We start from the raw sequence: 7,052 nt of genomic DNA, 5'->3' as shown, positions 1-7,052 counted from the left end.
TTTTTTTTTTTTTGAGACTGGGTCTAGCTCTGTTTCCCAGGCTGTAGGGCAGCAGGGCTATCTCTGCCCATAACAACCTCCATATCCCTGGCTCAAGCTATCCCTCCCACCTCAGCCTCCTGAGTGGCTGGGACTACCTGTGCACACCACCACACCTGGCTAATTTTGTATTTTTTGTAGAGATGGGGTTTTACCATGTTTCCCAGGCTGGTCTCAAATTCTTGGGCTCAAGCAATCCACTCACTTTAGCCTCCCAAAGTGCTGGGATTACAGGCTGGAGAATATTCTATGTGCACTTGAGACAAAAGCCCTGGTCCTGGGCTTTTCTTTATTGGAAGATTTAAAATTACTACTTCAATTTTTTTGTTTATCTGTTCAGGCTTTTAATTTCTTCTTCACTCAACTTGGATATGTTATATGTTTCTAGGAATTAATTAATATATTTCCTCTAGGTTATTCAACTTGTTGGTTATGATTATTTGTAACAGCCCCATATGATCTTTTTTATTTCTGAGGCATCCATTATTATGTCTCTTCTTTCATATATTTTAAATGTGCTTGCATCTACAGGGGCCATCATAGCACTGTGGTCCACTGGGGTGGATTGGTGACTGTTCATGGGAATGGGCCTCAAGTTTGTGTCCACGGGAGCTAGCCTGGCACTGGGGCAGTTCTTAGGCCTGACACTGGGGTGGGCCTAAAACCTGGACTCTCAGTGGTTTGTTTGGTATCTGGGGCCATGAGGGCTGCTGACCTTAAATCTCAGGCAGGCCTGGAAAACTGGATTCACAGGGGTTATCGTGCAGCCTAGAATGATTATATATGGCCCAGCACCTGGTTGGGCCTAGAGCCTGGGTCTGTGAGGACTTACCTGGCACTGGTATTTACTAGGTCAGGGCTGGTAATAGGGTCCAGAGCAAAGTTGCATACTCATTTTCTTCTCCTTACTTAAATGAGTAAGGAGAAACTTGCAGAGCTGTGCTGCCTAGGCTTGGGGGAGAGGTGATGCAGGTAGTGTGAAACTGTCCCTCCTATCTTCTTCTATGTGTCTTTTCTTATTTCTGTGGTGCATTCAGGTACTGTAATCTCTCACCTGGATTCCTTAGATCTCGTGCAAGTATTTTTGTTGTGGATGGTTATTAAAATTAATATTACTGTGAGAGAATGAGCACTGAAAACTCCTGTTCCACCAGCTGTATTCTCTAGTGTTTTCTTATTAATAACACAGGAAAGTGATTAAATTCATCTGCCATGAGATTTTAAACTCTCTGGTACCCTGGGACTTGGAACTGACTTTATTTTTTACCACAGGAATGCTAAGAGCCATTCTTTCTTTGTTTTGAATATGATTTGCTGTGTTTATCTTTTCAAGCAAGTTGAATGACCAAAAATACATTTTTGGTCATTGCTACTGGTTGTAAAACACGTTCTCTACATTTGTTGTGTTATGGGAGCATCTTCAGGTTTGGATCCACCTAAATCTTTCTTTTGACATGGTCAAGGGGAGGAGTGAAGGAAGGCGGTGAATTAGATGCTGAGAAGTTTTCCAAGTTTGAGATTAGGTTAATCACTGTAAAAAGAAGATACTTTCTTTTATTTCCTCAAATGGCATTACTGTTTAATCAAAACATTCCCAGATTCAAAATCCCCTGTTGTCATCCAAATCTGACTTCCAGGACTGATATTCAACTCAGTTACATTTATTCACTAGCTCATTTAATCATTCATTTTCACACACATACACACACACATTTGTGATGTATTATACTCTAGGTCCCATTCTAAGCACTGGGGATTCAGCAGTGAACAAGTTCAACAGCTAGCTGTTGAGAAGTTACAGGCACTATGGAAATAAATGAAACACTGCTCCAGCATTCATTGATTTTTTTCTAATACGTATGTATTTGTGTATGGAGAAGGATGGCGGTGAAGAGGGGAGAGATTAAGACAGCTATAGGTATAACTGCAGTACAGGGTAAAATGTAAGTGACACCAAAAAGCATCTAAATTGCTTTAGCGATTCTAAGGAGATAGAAAAACACATCTATGGAGAGTAAATCAAGAAAGCCTCAAAGGAGGAGGAGGATTTAAACTCATTTGAGATGGGTTTAAAGAATGCTTCCTGATTAAGTTACATTCTCTCAACTTCGAACATGTTCTTTCATACTGTGCTTTATGTTGCTGGGGCTGGGACTCTGCAAACCTCATTCCCCTTTGCTCCTTCCTGGTTGCTTCCTGTTCCTGTTAGTATTGTTGCAGAAAAAGGTCTTCACCTCTGCAGCCATGCTGGCGCTTGTTCTGATTTATAGTTGTTCCCAAACTCCTAGAACAAGTTTCTTCATGTGACTTCAGGTAGAGCAGCACCAGCCAGCTAGCACCCTCTTCAGAGATGAGATCCAAGCTCTTCAAGTTCCTCCTAAGCCTCCACATTTTAATAATACCAACCTGTTCGTGTTTTCTCTTCAGGCATAGAAGCAGCAGCTCCTTCTGTAGAAACTATCTGTGTGATACTCTGTGTTCTCTTTCTGCCTTTAAGACTCTGATACCTTGCTAATACTTTAAAATATCATATTTGTATTAGTCCATTTTCACACTGCTGATAAAGACATACCAGAGACTGGGAAATTTACAAAAGAAAGAGGTTTATTAGACTTACTGGGAAAGCCTCACAATCATGGCAGAAGGTGAAAGGCACATCTCTCATGGCAGCAGACAAGAGAAAAGAGAGCTTGTGCAGGGAAGCTCCCCTTTTAAAACCATCAGATCTCACGAGACTTATTCACTCTCATGAGAATAGCACAAGAAAGATCTGCTCCCATGATTCAATTACCTCCCACTGGGTCCCTCCTACAACACATGTGAATTCAAGATGAGATTTGTGTGGGGACACAGCAAAACCATGTCAATATTCTCTATGTTAAAATTACTGGTAAGGTTTCTCTTTCCTGAAAGTACTTTAACTGATACAGAAGTTGGTGCCAGGAATGGTCCAAGAAAATGGACACTTAAAAATAAAATATTGGGATTGGTTTGGTCATGTCCTTGGGCTTGAATGCAGTGCTGAGTGCCTTAAAAATTGGGAACTGTGATGCAGTAACCCATGCAAACAGTGGCATCACAATTAACCACATTATCACCTATATTTGATTGTGAGAAGTACCTACTGAAGCAAGTCCCTTGGTGGGGCAGGGTGGGGGGTGGGGCAGATGACAAGTGGCTGCTGCATTTACCTGTATGATTACAGTAGTGACCACAAGATCAAGGGTAAGGATGGTAGCTTCTGAGTGCAATGAAGCTCTTAAGAAAGAAGATGACAGGCACAGGTTTTTCAACTCTCAGTTCAAGTCATGCCAGACAGCCAGAGTGCTCCTGTGGTGGAATTAAAATAATCTTTTATTTCTTGCAACAAAGGTCCAATTATTCTGAAAATCAGAACAAATTTTAATGTTGCAGTTTTCAGAATGACAACTTATGCTGAATACCCAGCCTCATCAAGTCTTTTAATGAAGCTGAGAATCTCAAACCTTTGAATCACTTTGGGATAAACTGTGGCAGGGAAATTAAAGTCTAGCTGGCCAGTTAGAGGCCTATTCCAACAGTCTAAGAAATTATGATAGCTGGGAGTGGGATGGTCTGTTCCCTGTACTCTGGAGGCTGAGATGGAGGGATTGCTTGAGCCCAGGAGTTCCAGGCCAGCCTGGACAACATAACAAAAACCTGCCTCTAAAAAAATCAAAACAAAACATGAGCAAAAACAAACACAGGAAGCAAAAGCAAAATTGACAAATAATACTATATCAAAATAAAAAAAAATAAGGATAGCCAGATCTAATTTGCCAGAAGTGTGAATTACAAGATAGAAAGATGCAAAAGACACATAGAAAGTAGACTTTATAGAACCTATCCTTAGATTGCAAATGGGGATTCAAGCCAGGGGAAGAGAGAATGAGGCTAAAATATTGAGTCTGGGTATGGGTAGCATAAAAATGAGAGAGACAAAGAAAGAAATATATATGAAATAATGAAATAAGTTGGTTGAAGGCAAAGTGGGGTAGGGACAAGCAATGAAGATGGCAGAAAGGAGCATTCTGCTGATTTAAAATGAGATCTTACTGAGATAAAATAGAAGGAATTGCAGCTGGATTTCTGCAGTACAGATTAGGGAAATATAGAACTTCAGAATATTGACAAATTGACTAGAAATCCATCAGGTTTGGGGCTGATACACTGTAAATAATATAGTTTCAGTAGCTCAAGAAAAAGTACACCTGGGACTCAAAGGGTGTTGGTAGCCATTGGCCTCGCGTGTTTCCTGGGTCACTGGTTTACAACTAAAGGACTGGACTAGATAACTTTTAAGGGAATTTAGTTTCTATTATTCTATGTCATGGTATTTTCTTCCTCATTAGTTTGTGTATTTTTAAATAGACTGTTTTCCCTTGATAGAATGTGACTTTCTTAAAAGTGGGATTATTTTAATCTGATTTCCTGTTGAATCTCCAGGTCCTAGAATATACCCTAGTACTTAACTAGTACAAAAACTGCCGGTAGAGAGCATGAATTCTGTTTGCCCTTTACTACTATGATTTTTATGGAAACGATTGCACTGGAAAACATAATTGTTCTGGAGCTGAACATACTGTGCTATGGCTTGGATATACTTTGCTTCGCTCTGTCAAGTCTCGGGTTGATATTTGATCCTCAGTGTTGGAGGTGGGTCCTAGTGGGAGGTATTTGGATCTTTGGGGTGGACCTCTCATGAACTGCTTGGTGTCATTCTGACAGGAGTGAGTTCTCACTCTTAGTTCTGTGAGAATTTGTTGTTAAAAAGAGTCTGACTCCTCCTCCTCTCTCTATTGCTTCCTGCCTTACCATGTAATTTCTGTACACATCAGCTCCCCTTTCCTTTCCATCCTGAGTGGAAGCAGCGTGAGGCCCTCATCGGAAGCAGATGCTAGTGCAATGCTTCTTGTACAGCCTGCAGAACCATGAGCCAAAGAAACCTTTTTTCTGTATAAATTACCCAGCCTCAGATATTCCTTTATAGCAGCACATATGGGCTGAGACACAGTGGTATTGGAAAGCTATTTGCAGTAGAGCAGCAGTCTAAAAATAAGCAGATCACGTCACCCCCACTATTATCTGTTTGTTCCACAGGAAGAAAACTGCTTAAAAACAGGCTGGAGGAACAACATAAAACACTGATAGGAGTAATGTTATCTGACAGGATGCAAATGACACAGTGAAATGTAGATAACCATTAGCCATTATCTTTCTGAAAGTTTTTCTTTCTTTTTTTTTTGAGTTGGAGTCTTGCTCTGTCGTCAGGCTGGAGTGTAGTGGCACGATCTTGGCTCACTGCAACCTCGGCTTCCCGGGTTCAAGTGATTCTTCTGCCTCAGGCATGTGAGTAGGTGGGACTACAGGTGCCGGCCACCATGCCTGGCTAATTTTTGTTTTTTAGTAGAGACGAGGTTTCACCATGTTGGCCAGGATGGTCTTGATCTCCTGACCTCGTGATCAGTCCACATCGGCCTCCCAAATTGCTGGGATTACAAGTGTGAGCTACCACGCCCGGCCTGGAAAATTTTCAAAAGTTATAACATTTATCTTTGAAGGCCCTGAGCTGAATGAAATTCATAGCTCAAAGCTCCTCCTTAATTTGCACAAGCTTTGGAGAGGAAGATTAATAATTGCCAATTGTGCCTTCACACAGAAGCACATTTTCACTTAAACACAGAGAAATTCTGTCTGCTGAGTTTGCTGTTCCTGATCACTAAGCCAGTTCACACCAAGGTGAAAGGTGAACAATGGTCAGCTGCAGGGTCTGGAATCATCTTGTTTTGGTAATACTGGTATCTGAGATAAGCTCTGCACCTTTTCCTTCACCAAGCCTTTGGTAAATCCTACTGGGCTGGCTCCTTCTGGTGGTCATGAGAAGTTGCAGATCTCCAGCTACAGGGAGCATAACAGACTAATGGACCCAAGCTGCTCTTTGAATGCTGCCTTAGAACTGAGGCTATACTTGTTCAGGCTATTCCCAGCCAATGATTGAGTATGGCAGGGATACCTAGCAGGCCTCTTCCTTGTAGACACAGGACTCCTCAGATGCCCAACTTTGGATAAGGCATTCCTCTGCAGCTTTGCCAAACCATTCCTAGACTGCTTGGCAGGTCTGGAATGCTTTCGCCCAACTCTCCTCCCCTCACACCTTTGCTTGGGTTCATACTTGCATCCCTGTCTGACAGCTCTCTCTGTCTTTTATAGCTCCTTTCCTATTAGCTTTCACAGGTATTCTCCTGATGAATTCCTTGCATGTTTAGTCCTGCATTGTCATATGCTTCTTGGGGGACTGTTTTTAGAGAACATACCTGTGCTCTATGACTTGACTTATTGGGGCCTTATTCTGATCTCTAGACCACTTGATTGGGACTCTGGTATTCTTTCCGGTTCTTAAGGGTATCCCTTACCTGTAATTAGGAGCTAAATCATTTCTTCATGCTGTTTACTTCTGGCTGGAGTCTTACCCCACCAATGTGTGGGCTATCTAAAATGACATTGGTCTTCTGGAATCATTTGTAAGACTTTGACTCTTGTTACAACTGAGAAACTCACCTTGTCTTCATCATAGCTATGACCAAGAAAACAAGAAACTCACTAGCTCATCCTCTTGAATGCCAGCTGTGAAATGAATCAAGTTGGACTCTGGAATTTTGACCACTTGCCACCTTTCTTTCTATCATGGTCAAGTAAGTTACATAAGCCTGTGATATGCATGATTTTGGACTTTGTCCTTTTCACACTGGCCTACATTTGAGGTACTAGATTCTCATACATCAATAATTAGAGTAGTAATCACTTATATGACATGTTGAAATCTACTCACTTCAAGAAAGGTGACATTTTCAGCTGTTTTCTTAATGGGAAAACATTCTTAGTGGGAGCAAACTACAGATCCTTTAATGAGATTAGTATGAAAGCAGAAGAAATGTGAAGGCAGTGGCTATTTGAGTGCCATGAAAATATTCTACGGGGCACAAAGGCAGAAAGGA

The sequence above is a fragment of the Cebus imitator genome, unplaced genomic scaffold (assembly GCF_001604975.1).
Source record: "Cebus imitator isolate Cc_AM_T3 unplaced genomic scaffold, Cebus_imitator-1.0 Scaffold84, whole genome shotgun sequence".
Classification (NCBI taxonomy): Eukaryota; Metazoa; Chordata; class Mammalia; order Primates; family Cebidae; genus Cebus; species Cebus imitator.
Note: the sequence above shows the minus strand (reverse complement) of the source record.